An 18673-nucleotide genomic window follows, 5' to 3' on the forward strand; every position below is an offset into this window, starting at 1 on the left:
AGAGCTCTGTTTGCTTCTGCCTTCCAGTCCCACCAGTACAACACCACAGAGCTCTGCTGTGGCAAACTGGGCCACCTGCTGCTCTCTGCTTCTCCCAGCAGAGCCATTTCTGGGCTCCTCTGCAGAAGGGGCTGGCACCAAACGTGCTGCAGTGCAAAGCTGGGGCTGTTGCACAGGCAGCTCACAAGTCTGTGCCTTGAGGAGGGCAAGCTGAAGTGCAAGAGTGGCCACCAGGACAAGGGTCAGCCAGACCCTTCCCTTCTCAGCCCCCCTCCACCTGTGAGCTACAGCTGTAACAAAGCACACATCTGCCCCAGCTCCAAAGTTTTTATGCTCCTGAACCCTGAAGGGAGATCCCAAAGCTGAACAGACACGGGCCAGGAGGAGCTGCCCTGTCCCCAGGGCCACCAAGGGCACTCTGTGCATGTGCTGCACCCAGGCACCTCCCAACAGCTGCTTCAGCTAGCAGAGAACATTCTTAATGCAATTAGCAAATCAGCAGAGTCGAAATATTGTCACTGCAAGTACTGAAAAGTGATCCCAAATTTACACATCTGAAAAGCACAACAGGCAGATGCCTGCACACAGCTCAGCACAGCCTGGCCAGGGTGCCTGCACACCCACACACACCAGGAGAGCACACAACACCTTTGGGCACACACAGAAAGGCATTTTCAAATATCAACTTTGCCTTCTCTCTCCAACTTACTTCAGCTCTCAGGTATTCAATTACCAATGCAGTACCAATGTCCTGTCTTTAAGTGAGTCCTTTCTAGAGCAGCAAATGGAAAATTATCACGTAAAATCCTATATACACTAACCTAAGTTTATATTCACGTTCAGTAACAATTACAACTACATGCACTAAATGTTAACAGTACTGTGACTAGAAGTGGGGCTCCAAATTATTGTTCTTTTAGTTGGGAGCTTGGAAATGGGGTGGAGGGAATGAGGGAGCCTGGTTTTCATTAAATATCAGATGGGAAAATTCCCATGCTGCATTATGGTGAAAAGCAGGGACAGCTCAAGTGTGCAGAGATGGAAAGGACAGAAAATGTGCAAAGATCCTGAGACCAGGCAGGGAAATACCCAACAGCAGTCCTTGCACAGTTCCTGCACTGCTGGGCACTGTGTGCTGCACTGCTGTGCTGCACTGCTGGGCTGTGTCTAATGCACTGCTGGGCACTGTATGCTGCACTGCTGTGCTGCACTGCTGGGCTGCACTGGTGGGCACAGGGCCCATGGTGTCACTGCAAACCTGACTGATGCACACTGAAATATTGCAGTGTTTGATTCTTCTTCTTGACAGAGAGCAGGGCTCCACTGAAAGCTCATTTAATAAAAATAATGCAATGCAAATGAACCTGAATCAGAAAAATTAGATTGATGGAAGTAGCTCGGTCGCTGTAATTACACAAGGTGTATTATTTCTTAAATTCTCTTTGCATTAAACATATACCATACATTTATCAAACATAATTAGCAGTTTAGGTGACAAGGATTTGATTTTTCTCCTGCAACAAAAAATCCTTCTACATGGGTATATACATCTGAAGAGTAATATGAACATTTTCCCACTATCATTGTTGCTCCTTGAAGAGAAATTCCAGAAAAGCAAAGAACTGGAGGGGAAATACTGTGTGGGGCTTACAAAGCAGAGGACAAGGAAGATGGCCAGGTCAGCCTTCTGTGGATTTCATGAGCATAAAACAAAATTAAATCAGTCTCAGCTTTTAAAGCTGTTAGTCAAATAAATCGTATTTGAAATCAAAATAATTGATGATACCCCAGATTCCCCTTACAATCTACTTTTAGTTTTTTCAATCATAGAAATAAATTGATGAAAAAATAGCAAGAGAAACATAAGATACAGAAGAAAGTTGATAAAGTTGAATTTCCAACACAACTAAGATAATCAAGTTTTTCTCTCAGTGTTTCTTGGGGCTTTTGGACTAATGGGGGGCTTTGGTTTGGGTAGTCTGGGGTATTTTTAAAACAGTTTCACAGAAAAGAACTATCAAAATAATGGCAGAAAGCACTTCCATTTTTTTCTCTTCAAATCCCCATGGACTATGTGGGGACCTCAAGTCAAAAACCTTCACTTTAGAACAATAAATAAATAAACCCGCTAAACCCTTCCCAAGGCTGGTCAACTGTAGCATAAGTAATGCAAGAGGCTGAGAGATGCCAGATAAATTTGATTACTATAAAAGATGGGAATATGTTTCTTTCCTCAGAGAATTCACAAAAAGGGGTCAAAAACAAAGCAGCACTGAAAGCCAACAACTTCATTTCTCCAGCAACTGAAGGCGAAAATACAATACAATTGCACAGGAAGGTTTTATCACATCGCTGCAGACACCTCCTAATCTTCTATTTCTGAAAAAGGAAAATAGCAAAGATAGAGTCCAGGCAAATGGGGCTCTTCTTTCTTTTCTGGAAAAGGCACTCTGATTAGTATATCAATTTAGCTGAGAGTTCAAGAACTGTTTTCTTCTTTCACCTGCTACCAGTGTCATAGAGGATCTAACATATTTCAGTTGGGAAAAAAAACAAACAACAAACCTTACACTTTATGTTATTCTTCCAATTTGTCAGATTACCAAATCATTTATCTCAAATGCATTCATGAGCATCATCAGGAGAAATGACCCATCCCTTTCCTTGTTAAAGAAAAACAAAGTCCTGACTCAGTGTTAATTGTTCCAGCCCTGAGTAATGATGAGATGCAGAGATCCCCCTGCCCTGTTCCCTGACTGAGATAGTCCTGATTTCCCATTTCTGCTCTTAAACAGATGAGCTCCTGCCAGCTGCTGTTCAATGGCACCAGTATTTTGCAAACCTCTCTGGAATTACCTTTTCCTTTGCATGTCTGAGAGAGGCATTTGATTTTTTCACAGTCGTACCACAGCCAGGTGCTGGCCCCTCCTCCCGAGAACACACTGCCCTTCCAGCCAGCAGAAAAGCCATTCTTGCTTGGATCTAATAGATTTCACCTTATTTTCACCATTTCTTCAAAATCATCCAGTTCTTCCTATTTAATACCCCAAATTCTTGCTCCATTTACAGCATCTCCTGGCACTGGCTTTTCCAGTAACCCTCAGGTAACATGTAGAAGAGTTACAAAAAAGATGTATAAAAGAAGGTCGATTTTTGAAGAACAAGTAACTTCCAGACAACTTGATAAATTCACTTTGGGCACAGAAACACTTCTTACAAACAATCTGCTGCAAACAGCATTTCCACAGGCTGACAGGCTACTCTGCAGGACTCAAGGAAGGACAGGCCTGCTGCACTTTTTTGTGGGAATATTTTCAGAGACTAAGATCCACACCCCAATTTGGTCAAAACCTGTTCAGATCCAGTATTAAATGCTTTGCAGTAATCAATCAGAATCCTTTACTGTGTCAAACAATTTCAGTTTTAAAAAAAAAGTGGACTGTCTGGTTTATTCATGCTATTGCTTCTTGTCTTATCATGGTCTACTACATAATTGCCCTGCAAATATCACAGAACTCCTTCCCTTTTTTCCATGCTATATGCATACCAAACCCCTCCACTTCAGGTACAGCAAAGCCTAATTAATATTTGTAACAACACATACAGAACACTATCTGCAGTAGATGATGCTAAAGGCAACACTTTTCCTTTTCACTCTCACTCCACTCCAGCTCCTAAACCATTCTGCCTCTCAAACCAGCCACTGGACCCTGATCTGGAATCCCATCACTCAACCTTTAAAATTCTCACTTTAGGACAGTTCAAAGCATCCTCACAGCACCCTCACACCCACATGGCATTCTGGAAAGTAGTGCTGCTCAGAAACCCACACAAACCTTGAAACTGAACTGCCTTAGGATATTTATTGATGCATCATCTTGAAAGATTTTTCTAATGAATTTTGTTGCTGTGAAAGACTTCTGCCTTTCAAAAGCAGAAGAGTTTTATAAAAAATTAACAGTTGGCATTTCTGAAATATTATTAGAAAAACGAACAACCTGCTCTGGGGGAAGGTGTTCCAGGCCATGGCAGGGGGTGGAACAAGGTGATTTTTGAGGTCCCTCCCAGCCCAGAGCACCCTGTGAATCTCTGAAATAGCCTCTGCAGCAGCAATTTCACAGACATCAATGGCTCTGCTCGCCCTGTGCATCAGACAGGAATTTTTCATTTCATACATCATTTAAAACTTACTGCAGTGATTCCACAAACCTGTCTACAAGCACCTTCTTCTTTCCCAGCCCCCTCCAATTCAGGATATTTTGGCCAAAAGTGAACACACAAGTAGACTACCACAAGCAAAGCAGCACTTGGTATTAGATAATGAAGAGAAAGATTTTGTACTCTCAAATAATATTGCATCTTGTATTTGAACACATCAAAATAAAATTGCACCGACTACATGATCACCAAACCCACCCCAAACATCCCATAGCAGGCAACCAGCATTAGCACACAGGCATTTCAGTATTTTTAAACACAGATTTGCATTTATATCACATTTTCAGAAATTCCTTTCCCAGGACAGTGTAAGAGTGTGAATAAAACCTTCTCTTCCCAAAACCACTTGTTCAGACCTCCATATTCTGGAGCCATCCACAGATCACTGACTGCTGCAGCTGCCCAGATAAAATTATAAAAAACACAATTATTGCTACATTTATTTCTGAAATAGGCCTTCAATGCTCAAATATAGAGATAAGTTCTGAAAAAACAGAATTCCATAGCCTACATGCAAAGACTTCAACTCACACTGCAGCCACAATTCACGTATCTCCAGACTGAGAGCTGGAAATCAGAAAGCTTTGACCTCATTGAAACAAACTCATTGAAATAAAGCCAAAACCTCAGTGTGGAAATCCAAAACCACAGGTTTACTCACCATTTATGAAGGACTTCTGGATACTCATTGCCTGGACGTTAATTCAGTAATTCCTCTTCTTGTTCAGGATAAATCCAGAAAGTAGCTGGCACAAAGAAATGGAAAAACACATTTAGCTGGGGTTGGACATGTACAAAGAGAATTTCTTCTTGTCCATATGACTAACAAAAAATCTTCCATAACATCCTTCTTTTCGGTCAATATCAAAACATTTCTGTAAGTGCTCAGAAAAAAAACTTTGATTTAAAATAAATTAAAAGGTACAATGATTACCTGAGTATCCCTAAAATTTCTAACATACTGAAACACACGTGAGTCTCAAAGAGGGGTAAGTCACAGCACTCACATGTTCTTGAGTCAGGAGAATTTCTGTGCATGGCACAGCACAGGAACACAGGAATGTTATAAAATCTGAGACCACTCAATGACAGCTTCTGGAAAGCTTCCCAAATTTCTTGTCCCCAGTAACCACCCACACAATGAAAGACTCTAGTACCCATGAATAAACACAAAGGGTTATCCAGCTCCATCTGAGCAGCAGTGTGGAATGTTTAGGCTGTGCTCCCAGCCCAGACCCCAGGCTCAGCCTAACTCTGCAGCTTTGGGGCTCCTCCAGCCCTGCCCCAGCTGTGGGCAGCAGAGGTGGCACAGGGACAGGCACAGGGACAGGCACAGGGACAGGGACAGGGACAGGGACAGAGACAGGGACAGGGACAGGGACAGGGACAGGGACAGGAACAGGGACAGGCACAGGGACAGGGACAGGGACAGGGACAGAGACAGGGACAGGGACAGGGACAGGCACAGGCACAGGGACAGGCACAGGGACAGGGACAGGGACAGGCACAGGCACAGGGACAGGCACAGGGACAGGGACAGAGACAGGGACAGGGACAGGGACAGGCACAGGCACAGGGACAGGCACAGGCACAGGGACAGGGACAGGCACAGGGACAGGCTCCCACCCAGGACACATCCCAGGGCACAGACCAGCTCTCCAAACTGTTCCCCTTCACCATGAACTCCTCAAGTCCCCAGTCAATGCAGCCCTGAGCAACAAGCACAGGCCAGAAACACTCCTGGGCACAAACACCAGGGCCAGCCTTCCTCAGAGCTGGCAAACCTGCAGCTCACACATTTTCCAACATAAGTTCAGGAAATAAAAATCTCATTAAGGCTTTAACCAAAATTTCTAATTCATCAAAGGACCATGTTTTGAATACCAATGAATTTCATGAAAAAGAAGCGCTTTTTTTTTTCCTTGTCTGCATGTCTGTAAAATCTCTCTCAGGTTACAAAACCAAATCTGATGACACTGAAAAGTCTTTCAGGAACAAAGACAGACGAGTAAAACAACCACCAGATCTCTTTAATTCCATGCAAAAGTGTCAACAGCAAAATCACTGCATCTCTGCCATAGCAGAATATTAAATAGTTCATTAATATCAATTTTCCCTTCTTCTCTTTTCAGAGGCTACTAAAATTGTTTCTGTTTGATTTTACATGAGTGAAACTCCTCCCAAATGAAACAGGTACAAGGATCTTGAAAGAACACTCAAGTGCACATCACTCAAGGCCTTGGCAGGCCCTATCTCTGCAAAACAACAATAGCATCCCACTAATAACAATGACTTGCTTAACTATTCATTTTGGTAAATAATGGAACTGAAAATTATCTAGTGATGGATTTACACTTTTACAATGCATCTCAGGGATGAAAATGAATAGGGACAGAGAAATTATCTGTGCTACAATGACTGAAGCCACAACTTCAGATCCTGCCTCACTTCACAGAGCAGCACGAGCTGCAAAATGTGGCTACAACTGCAGTTTTCTGCCTTGTGCCTTTATCCACTTCTACTGTGAGATATCCTATGTGTATTGTTTGCTTTATAGAAGCACTTACAGGTGCCAATTAAAACCCAAACACAACTGTATCAGACAAAGATTATATGAGAATTACAGCAGGTGTCAGAACCATTTTAATTCCAACCACAGTAAACTGCCCGTTCCTCAGATATTCCTTCTTTTATCAGTTACACAGAATTGAACATTTTAGGGTTTATATTTGAGGGAGCACTAACAAAATGGCCAAGGCAGCCTTTTTTCCTATTTGAAATCCACATGAGCAGCTCCAGGGGAGGCCCAGAGGGACCAGGGCTGGTGGCACGAGGCTCACCCTCCATCACTCCCTCCAGAAGCCCCTGGAACCCCAGGAGCATCAGCTGAAAAATGAGAGGATTTGGAGGCAGGAAGCTGACAAGGACAACAACTGTTCTGGAAGCAATGGGAAACACTAAGTTTCTCTTTAAAAAGTTAGATTACTTTGTGTTTAAGTAACAAATGTCAAGCGTTACCTGTGACTATTAGTTCTCTCCCAGGGAGTTTATTATAAACAGTATTTCAAACACAGGACTTTAAGAGACAATGTATAAATATTTTACATGGCAAAATATAGGTGCTGGCTTTTTTTTGTACTATGTCCAGAAAATTTGCACAAACACATCAAATTCTCCACCTAGGGAATTTACTTTATTGTTAAGTTTGCATTTAAAACAAATGTACATGACCTATTTTGGGGCTAATATAACTAAAAGGAGCCTATTTGTTGTTTATTATTTATAGAAGATTCACTTCAGATTAGGCCTTTTGCAGATGTGTGTATCTGTGTGGCATCACAAAGCATCTCCAGATCTCCCCAGCACTAAAACACACAAGGAAATGACAAGTTAGGATGTATCCAGTACACAGAGTGTTTTATAAAAGCCAAGATTAAAAGCTGGTTTTTCCCTCCTCAGAAAGGCCACATGAAAGAGCTGCTACCCTGGTAATGCATTGACCTTCTGGGGCTGATAATGACAAGTTCAAGTTCCTGGAGTTGGGGATGATGTGGAACTAAAGTAAGTGCACTCAAGCAATGAGTCCATCTGCTCTGTTAGAATCCCCCTCACAAACCAGCCCCATGCAAAGAAAGAGGAAAACAATTTAATTTTTTTTATTTATATAACCCAGGAGGTTTTCTACACCATCAGCATGGCTCAAAACTGCTTCCTTAGAGGCTTGAATCTATGGCATTGATGGTTCCTTTCCATTTTAACAGAAAGCTTGAAATAATTTCATATAAAAGGTGTCAAATCTATGAAAACAGAGATGCAAAATTGCTGCTCGTATCTAAAATTTTGCATTTTCAGCTTTTTCTTGTAAACAGAGAAAAAGCAGAACATGGTAAAATCATATATATTCTATAATAGAGAAAACACCTCTTTTAAAACTTGCAAGAAATCAGAAATGCATTTTCACACAACCAAGAAAGGGCAGGGTAGACCCAAAGCCTCAGCTGGTATCAGTCATGAGTTTGGGGCAGTTCTGTGGTCCCAGTGCCCAGAGCTGCCCCCAGTGCTGGCAGGACTGAGGAAAGGAGCAGCAACAAAAAGCTGCAGTGCCCACACAGCTGGCAGCACAAAACATCCCACTGCAGGGTAGCACATTCTGCATTTCAAATATTTATATTTCAAATTACACTGTGATAGTACAACCTTTACATCTTTGTTTAAGTTATAGAAGACAAAAAAACAAAGGCTAAAACAAATGCTACGACTCCAGTTGGTGTAAATCAACATGTACATCATCAGGTTTTAATCATCAGCTCATGCCAAGTGGTTTACATTGAGATTCCTGCCAGGACAGGCTGTGAGTACAAAGGGAATAAAACCATTCCAAAATAAATTCCCTTTTAAATTCTGCTCTAAAACAGTATTTCTCATTTCTTCTTCCTCGCCCCCAATTCAATCTCATCTCAGAAACATTAATTTATTTAGAAAGAAAAATTAATCACAGGCATCTCTAAAATCCTGGGTGATTCCAGTCCGGTCAATTTTCACAGATTTCTGACTTTCCTTCGAAAACACGGTGATATTAAATACAAAACCCCACACATTCAGAGAGCACTAACATTTCTGAAACAAGATCTTGAGCTGAAGTTAAGAAATGGCTATAATTAAACTTGTCCAGGAAGACAGATTAAGGTCAAATATGTCTATTAATTTTGGGTATCCAGTCTAAGACACCTTAGACGTGCTTTTTTTCCTTTGAAGGGCAGCAATTCCCAGCATTTCATCTGTTCCTGACTGATCTCAGAGTGGGGATTGTTCAGCCCCTCGTGCCCAGGTGGGGATGGGGACACAGGAACAGGGGCAGGACCAGTCCTGGTGCTGGAAGAGGCCAAGGGGACTCACCCTAACCCAGCTCCAAACCCCACAGAACTCACCCTAACCCAATTCCAGCCCCACAGAACTCACCCTAACCCAGCTCCAGCCCCACAGAACTCACCCTAACCCAGCTCCAAATCCCACAGAACTCACCCTAACCCAGCTCCAAACCCCACAGAACTCACCCTAACCCAGCTCCAAATCCCACAGAACTCACCCTAACCCAATTCCAGCCCCACAGAACTCACCCTAACCCAGCTCCAAACCCCACAGAACTCACCCTAACCCAGCTCCAAATCCCACAGAACTCACCCTAACCCAGCTCCAATCCCACAGAACTCACCCTAACCCAGCTCCAATCCCACAGAACTCACCCTAACCCAGCTTCAAATCCCACAGAACTCACCCTAACCCAGCTCCAAATCCCACAGAACTCACCCTAACCCAGCTCCAATCCCACAGAACTCACCCTAACCCAGCTCCAAATCCCACAGAACTCACCCTAACCCAGCTCCAATCCCACAGAACTCACCCTAACCCAGCTCCAGCCCCACAGAACTCACCCTAACCCAGCTCCATTCCCACCCCACTGCCCCCCTAGCTCTGGGGAAACCCCTTTTTTCAAGTATTCCTTAACCTTTTCTATTTCAGGTTAGCTTGGAAAACAGAAAAGAAAATGCTACCCTGGGTTTTATTTTTAATTTGATGCAATAAAAAAATAAATATCCCTCTGAAAATCCTAGAGCCCCTGGCACAACTTCTTTATTTAAATAAAATCCAAAGTAGCTGTTTTTTACCTAGAAACCAAAGAACAATCTGTGCTATGAAGATATTTTTTTTCAGGATATAGCATTGTTTGTTAACATTCCTAAATATTCATTATGGGAACACACAGCCTTTAAAAAGCAGATTGTTTTTTCATTAAATTTGGATACTTGGGAGGATTCTGTGCCCAAGTTCAATAAACAGATCTCTGGACAGTTTTGCAGTGAATGTTGAGAATCCAAATGGTGCCAATGGTTCAGGTTCTCTGTCCCAGGGCTGGTTTCTCCTCCTTCCCCTCCCAGCCCTGCTGCACCTGCAGCTCTCTCAGGGAAGGCAAGAGAATTTTCCTGGTTTGGGATCTTTCCTTCTTTTGAAGCTCCATATCTGGTATTTTCAAGTCACATCCTCCTTCTCATCTTTCTGTGACATGGAAAATGTCACACTTTGCCCAGACACAATTTCAACAATTTCATTTCTGTCAAAGGTTGCTTATAAGTACATTTATTTCAATCAGATACTTATTTGCATTCAAAGTTACTGCAAAAAATTTAAGAACAGAATATTGATACAGTGCCTTAATCTGAGTGTAGCAAAGTCCAGCAGCTGATCCCCAAACCCGCTCTAAATTCAGCTGTTGACTCTCTACAGCTGTACACAAAATTCAAGTAATTGCAAAAAAGAAAAAAAAAAACAAATTATACTTTTATAGCCGGAGCCAGCCTGTTCCTACCATTTGTAGGAACAACTGCTGAGTTTGCACAAGAAAACAGTGTTTAAAAACAATGTCTGAACCTACATCCCTTTCTTAAAGCAATTTTTAATGCAAATTAGTCCTAAATGTGTTTTAACCTAAGCCAGAGCTGTTGGCCACCGTGCACAGCAGCCCAGCAGAGTTTTACTGCCAGAGGAGATCGGGTCAGAGATGGCTCCTGGTGTCAGATCAGTCACTGACTGCCTCAATTACCTTTGGCAAACCATTTAACCTTTCTGTATTAATGGTTTCCTGCCAGTAGAACAGTTCTTCATCATGGTCAGGAGGAGTTTAGCCCATTAATTAATAAAAATAACTATAAAAATACTCTTTTTTAAATTCCAGTAGCTATCTGCTCTGCAGAATAATGCTGAAACTCCAGACTCCTCTGCACATGAGGCAGAAATGAGCTGTTTCTAGTAAGTGGGTGCTGTTCCAGAGCACATTTTCAGCATCCTCACTCCAGTGGCTGCACAGACTATCAAGAACAAGGCTCATGGTTTTCCTGCAGCTCGTGACCAACAACAAGAAAATAAACAGCAGTTTGTCCTGAGCTGACGTGTGTGGTTCAGAACACCTCCCAAAGTTTAATGAGCTAATGAGTTTAAGGTGCCTGTGGTGGTTTCAGGATAACCAAACTCCTGCTGGCACAGGGAGTGAGGGAGGCAGTGCCAGCACTGCAGCATCCTGATGGGGACCCTGCAATACACTCCATTCCAGAATCATTTTTCTTTTTATTATTTCATTAAGTTGTATCTCACTAAAGTTCCTCCTAGGATCTCTCTACAGCACCAAATTTTTCATTGAGAAAACTATAAATCATAGGCCTAAATTACAATTTAATTATAAACGCCTTCCCTTCTAATGCTGCCTGGGACCTTTTACCCTCCTACATAATTCTAAAAAATGACCCCTGTCATAATTTCCTTCACTAGAATAATATGCAGAGATCTAATCCTGAATCCTGCTGTCTTATAATTTAATATAAGAGGTAATTATTATTCAAAAGATAATGTTGCAGATATTGAAAATATTCTGAAGTTTAAGTCTAAAAAAACCTTCCCTGGTACGTAAAAGCCTCTTATTTGACTCTTGCGAGAAAGGAAATAAATAAAAAGGTTTTAAGACTTCATGCAAAATGATAGAAATACTATTTGTAACTGAGATTTGTCAACTATAATTTCTATAACCCTTGAACTATAGAGAAAACACTCACATGCAGCAAAAGCAGGAAGGCACCAGACCATTTATTATTGATCTCTGCTTTTTGCCACAGGTTAGACAGAAAGTTCTGGACTGGTGACATTCAGCTGAAAAATACAGTTTAGGTGGTTCCACCTTTTGGAATGCAAGGACGTCTGAGGTGAGCTGAAGTCAAAAGAAAACCAAATCCAACAAACAAAACCCACTACCATGAAAAACCACCTTCTTACACCTCACATTTTATTTTAAATTGATCACATCAAAGGCACAGTTATCCAGAACACTCCTGTGAAGAAGTTAAATGACAATAAAACTTTAAGGAATTAGTGTCTGTTTCTCTAAGTCAGAAAAGCAAGCAGTAACACCATTATGTCAGTTCATCTTGCACAGGAGACGTGGATTTAATCTGAGCAGGAACACGGCTGGTACTGCCTGGCTGCTCCCTCTACATAGGAAGGCTTTGACCTTAAAGCCCTTTTTTCTAAAACTGGCATTCATCAATAAAAATGTGTTTTCTTTCAAGTTAACTCTTAGGGTATGCAGGAATATCTACCAAAGAGGGGAACTGACTGCAGCTGGAGCAGGAGAAGCTGAGGATGAACACAAGGAGAGAGAATTAACAGAAATAATTCAAGTATAGTAGAGTTAAATTCACAAAACTGGAATGTTTTCCCTGTTTCAAATTCAGGGAGCGAGCCCCACTTTTTCAGGTAAATGAGATATCAAATGAGCTTTGTTGCTTCTAACCATATCCAGCTCCATCAGTGAGAACAAATAAAATCCCCTAACTGACAGATTGAACATCCTGAAGAGGGAGAGGCCAGGGAGGTTATCAGAAAATGGGGTTCACAAGAGGTAATTATAGCCTGTGCTCACCCTGCCTAGGTGAGGCAGAACATCACGATACAGCTCCATAAAAATCAAACTATATAATGCAGAGGCACCAGTTTACTGCTCTCTTTGGTTTTGCTTTGGGAGCAGTTCATTTAAGGCATAATAAATGGAAGTTTTTTTCCTCCTGTCCCTCCATAAATCCAGGGACAGTGCAAATGAGGAGGTGCTCATTATGGCCAGAGGAAAGGGGCTCCCCAGACAGTGACAGGGCTGGAGCACTCAGGCTCTCATTAAAGGCAGCCCTGTGCTTTTTTGTAATAAGGAATATTCCTCAGTAACACTCCAAGCATGGTTCACTTCATACTGCTGAAGTGAGCTTTTGGGGGGCAGTGAAGGGGAAAAGAGGGACCATCCACAGTACCACAAACATCATAAAAACAGAGATGGAATTTTGCCTGTAAGGAATCAATAATAAGGAGGGAAGTGTCACTGCCTGCCTCTAAGGGAATGGCTCCACACAACACACGGATTCCAGGATCCTGGGGGATTCAGGGAAGGCACTGGACTTCACTCCTAACTGAACAAACAAAACCAGACTGGAGGGATGCAGCTAGAAAATCCTTTCAGTTCTCCAAGCAGACAGATAACAAAAGGTTTGAAGCCACCAGCAGGGCAGTTGGCCAAGAAACCACTGCTATCAACACATCACATTCCTCGTGCACATCACAAACTTTCCCTAAGAAGATCTTGGGGTTGTCCCTACAGAACTGAATTCTGGTTTTGCCAAGCCATCACTCCCACCTGTGCTATCACTGAAGGTCCTCGCTGGCCCAGTTTCTTCTGCCTGAAAGCTCAGTAAATATATTTCCTACTCTGTGATGCAGCTCATTAAAGCAAACACTGCATTGACCCAGGGCCAGGGCAGACCCCTGCCAAAACTCAGTGGATACCTCCTTGCATTCTGACAGGGCTAAGTTTGCCCTAAAAATGACTCTTCAACCAAATTCCCTCAGCTTGCTAATGAATAAAGTCAAGTGAGGAGTGTCAAAGCCCTCCCCAACCTGGAGATCTCCAACAGCAGCTGCTCCTTCCCTGCCCACACCTCTAATGCTGCCGTACAAGTTCTTGTGTTGCTCTGACAATATTTTTTCTGTCAAGTCTGTGTTTGTTATTCATTCCCTTGTCATCTTCCAAGTGCTCACAAATAGTTTGGTTGTTTTTCCCAGAGTTTCAGCAGGAACTGGAGGTTACCTGACTGCTCTGTAACTCCTGTCTAAAGTCAGGACACTGAAATGTCTTCCAGGATTTCACCTTCCCTACACGAGTCTTCAAAACAAGCCACCTCTAGTTCTGAGTTTATTTTGGCTCTACATGTTCTTTTACTGAGTTTTGAAACCAACACTTCTGACAGCAGCTCTCTTGGACACTTTAAGCTGTTTCTTCTCTCTTCAGGGCACAGATCTCATGCCTTTGGCAAGGGCATTAATTATGGGAACTGCTGGCCCACGGGCACCTTCAAGAGAGAAGATACAGAAACCTTTGGTTTCTGGTCTTTGCTCTCCACTGAATTGTGATCCCACACTTTTCTTTATTTTCCCGTTCCTCACGATCTTAGCATTCTCATTTTTGCTATTTTGATATATCTTGCACCCTATTTGATGATTTAGCCTCTCTGGTTTTATCACGATGTGCTCTGCTGTATTTTTATATTTATTCATGCCAGTCTGCAAGGCAGTTCCTTACACCTGGCATCTATCCTCTCCACTGGGATAGTTTGAATTTGATAAAAGGATTCAAATTCTGGGTCTGAATAATTCAAAATAATTGTCACATTAGGTGTCTGTCATTGATTATTCTTTGTTATAACTACCCACTAAACTCTAACTACCCACTAAACTCAAAAAACTTGCTGCTCTTTTACCTGTGATGGCTCAAGTAGTTTTGCCTTGGCCTTCTGCCCTCCTTTGGCACACTCACTCTGTATTCCAGCGAGCACATAAGGTTTTTTACTATTGGGATATGGGAGACTGACAATATTGTCACTTCTCTCCTCTCTGTAACTGGAGGCCACAACAAAGAGAGAAAAATCAAGCCCAAGCTTGCACTCATTGCTGATGGCAGCACTTATTCACGGGTCCAACAACATCCATCCCTCCAACTTTGCACAAGTACTTTTGCAAATGGAGCTCAGCCCCAGCACATTTTCTCTCCCATTTAGTGTCTGCTCTAAGAGCAGTTTGCTTAGTCCTCATCAGGCTCTGGTAATTGACAGCTCTCCACCCCCAGCAGCCCCACTCCGAGCAGGCCTTTCCCAGGAGCCGCCTCAAACAACCTCCAACACTTTATTACTGCTCAATTTGGGTTTCCTGCCCACTCTAAGTGGCAGTGCTGAGGGTCTCTAACTCTCTCTTGTCTTGCTAATCAATAGAAGCAGTCACTTCCAGGCGTTTCCCTGCTACTCAGCAAGAAGGACCAGAGAGTGCCACGGGTTGTAAACAGCACAACAGTCTCAATGGAACAGCAGAAAGTTCAACTTCAGAAACAGGAGCTTGCTTTTATTTTGGACTTTTGGGCTTCTTTCGGGATTTTCTCTCTTTCCAGGCAGACCAAAGCACTGCACTTGGTTTCATGCCATTCCCACTAGCAGCCTCCTTGGTGGGGAGGGTCACAGTTCCCCCTCCCAGGAACAAAACTTCTCTGGGAGCAGCACGTGGCTGGAGACAGCACCAAGAAATTCCATAAAGTGCCAACCACAGCTTTACAGTCACCACGTTATGGGTATGAGAAAGTCAGGATTAAACAATTATTGCCTGGAACTACGGCAGTAAAATTTGTTTATGAGGTAAATTTTAACAAGAAACAAACAGTTAGTGTTGTTTATAAGCAAACTCAAGCTGTAAAATGCAGGGAATGCTTTGTAAATGCCCGTCCAGGGGCCAGGTGAGGTCCTGGAGGGAAGCTCCCTGCTGCTTGCAGCTGGCTCTGGTCACAGCTGTGACCAGCTGCAGGTGACACCAGTGCCAGGGGCTGTGCCAGGGATGGCAGGGACAAACCCTTCCCTGGCTGCTAAAGGGGTTTCCTCTCACTGGCACTGCACAGAATGACCTTGTCCTGTCCATACCCCAGTGGCCACAAGGACAGCTCCTGGGATCCTGGTGCTGTTTTGGGTGGAAAAGGCTCCTCAAGTCCAATCATTAATGCACCACTGCCAAGGCCACTGATAAACCACGTCCCCAAGTGCCACCTTTGCCTCTGCAAGATGCCAAGAAACAGAAGAGAAGCCCATGATCCTATAGCAAGGAGGTCAAGCAAATTCAGTATAGTCTGGTTTCCCAGTGCTACCTTGTTTAAGAGGAAGTGCCCATATTTTTACCCTCTGTTTTAATGAAGGGATTTCATGAGGCTGAGCCCCAGGAGGGCTCTGGGGTGTCCCTGCAGTGCAGAACTGAGGAGCAGCCACTCCAAGCTGACTCCTGTAACAGGGCAGCACAGATGGAGCATCCAACTCACCCAGCCCAGGACAGGACGGGCCAGGGGTGCTGCAGATGTGAGGAGTAAAGCCCAGCCCTGGGAGGCAGAGCAAAGGATGTGGATGTTCCCTGGTGGCACAGCAGGGACACAGAGGTGGGGCCAGAGCAGTGCCTGCTCCTGGGCCACCCAGGGAGCACAAGGGCTGGGCACTACCCAGGAATGTACTGCTTTCATTAAAACCCTCTTGGCACACTCGGAGGAAGGAAGTCCACCTTTGCTGATCCCACTTTACTCTTCCACAACAAGAAAGAAATAAAAAAACCTTGGGGGCAAAAAAAAAATGTAACATTATTCTTTTTACCGCACACACACGAAAAAAAAAAATCTTTAAAAGTGAGTATCTGCCTACTGCAAAGTATTGAGGTGAAGAGGGAGGTGTTATCATGCCCGTTCCCCCAGGATCTCTTAGAGCCTGTGTGTTTCTGTGGTGGTTGGCTTGTGGTTTCGTTGTTCACTACAGTTTCCCAGAGCCCTATATTTTACTGAAACATAAGTACAGGCCCACCAATTTGCTGACAAGCTGATCTATTGGCTCTAGGACACTGAGGGGAATTATGCTCCTGCCGCCCTGATGCTCTCCTTTGTTTAGAAAAAGAAGAGAGAAAGAGAGAGAGTGAAAAAAAAAATCCTCAATCGTTTAGTACAAGTCATTTTACATGCTGGGATAATGAAGTATAAAAATGCCTTCAAAGGACTGATTTCCTACTTTTAACTCACTACCAGCCGAGCTCTTTGTGAGGCCCTCTGGAACATGCATTCCCAGCCCCACTCAAACAAAAGAGCTGCGAATTCATTAAACTATTTAATTATGCCTTTTTATTTTTCTCCATTAGCAAGCCCTGCCAGTACAAAGTAAATAAAGCCACCATGGTCTTTCCCCAGCAGACACACTGACTGTTTTTATTCTTTATTCAGTTTACAATATAAAGGGCTATTTTCCCCCCCTCCTCCTATTCTTGGCGAGTTTCCTAATACAAGCCCTACAAACAGAAGCATCCAAGTGTGGATGCGAGGCCTGGGAGCAGAGCAGCACTCAGCATTGCGAGCACACACCCCAGACAGCTTTCAAAGCACCGCAGCCAACGGCAGCCCACAGCACTCTGCAGCCAACGCGGAAAAGATATTAGCTTTTTTTTTTATACTCTAGTAAATTTGCTTTTTACATCTATTTCTTTTCAGAAGGGCTTGTTATTGAGCTTACTGTCCACAAATTCCATTGATCTCAGGCTGTGACTCAATCCATATGCTCACGCTTTGACACCAGCACAGCAAGCAAGCGATACAAATCCTGTTCAGGCTACAAACTTATTGATTTTATAGATTTCCCCCAAAGTTGTGATAATGATATATCATTGTTAAATTTGGTAGAACAAACTGCTTTCCCAATCTGTCAATGCGAGCATGAAAACCAATTCACAGCCTTGTTTAGAAGGCTTTCCCTTCAGAAGAATAACTACTGCTGGTGGAGGCAGACCAGCAGCACCCCGCCGCTGCCACGGGGTGATGGATGTCACCTTTCCACTTGCCCTTTCCTGACCCACAGCTCACTGCCTTCCCAGACTTGCCTCCTGGTTATGAGAACCACCCTTATTTTTCAGAAGCCTTTCTCAAATTCATTATTTAAAACTTGCAGTAGATGTAAACCGTAATAATAGCTTTTAAACATATTTCCTTTAAATATTTTAGATGCATTAAGATGACATGAGAATTATTGATTTTAGCAAATCACTTTTGCTTGTTCTGTTCTTGGGCTCAGATAAATGGCAAAGTCGTGCTTTTCCCTTCCATGAGAGGGAGACAGAACACTGGCTTCAAGAGGAGTGGCCTCACTCCCTGCCCCACCACAATTCCTCAACCTCCCAACAGTGGGAACAACAGAACATGTCCCTTCACAGCAACTGCTTCCCGTGCCAAACCCACTCGGGCATTTTCCTCATGGTGTTCCAGTGCCAAAGCAGAAACCTGATCTGCCCCATGTCCCAGGCAGCCAGCAAGGGGCCGTGCCAGAGGCATTAGGAAGATGAAACCCAAGCTGTTCCTCAGGTTCTGAGAACGCGACATGAGAAGCTCCTCAGTCCTTCTGTGCTTATCACAGGGCAGGAAGGCTCCCAGCAGCACCACGGCTGCAGGGTGCAGGAGATGGACACAAACTGTAAACAGCTGTTGTGTTTTTAACAAACCATGAAATGGCTCCAACAAAACCGTTTGCTGGAATGACAATGTCAGCTTTCATTCCCACATTCTCCCCCAGCTCTGAAGCAACTATTAGGCCTCCAGAAGGAGACCTAGAAATCATGAACAAAACATTTGCCAAAGAAACTGTTGTCAATGAAAAGGCAAGGCTTACTAATTAAAAAAAAAAATAAATTTAGGAAACTCATGTGAATAAATAATTTCTTGAAAACCTTCTCTTTTCCATGCCAGCCTTTCTGCCTGCTATTTATCCATCTTCACTCAACATCCATCTCTTAGCACTGGAAAAGCAGCCCGAGTCCTCTGACA

The 18673-nt window shown here is 43.3% G+C and overlaps 1 long non-coding RNA gene across 2 annotated transcripts in view; it reads right to left on the reverse strand.

Moving 5' to 3' along the window:
* Positions 1 to 4897: 4897 nt before the first annotated feature.
* LOC306806773 overlaps positions 4898 to 18673 on the reverse strand; it is a 132736-nt gene continuing 118960 nt past the window's right edge. For both annotated transcript variants that reach the window (XR_013775568.1, XR_013775569.1), the window contains exon 3: positions 4898 to 4964. This is a non-coding gene — a long non-coding RNA (uncharacterized lncRNA). The remainder of the gene's footprint in view (positions 4965 to 18673) is intronic.

This window comes from Erithacus rubecula (assembly GCF_903797595.1).
Source record: "Erithacus rubecula genome assembly, chromosome: 12".
In the NCBI taxonomy this organism is placed as follows: Eukaryota; Metazoa; Chordata; class Aves; order Passeriformes; family Muscicapidae; genus Erithacus; species Erithacus rubecula.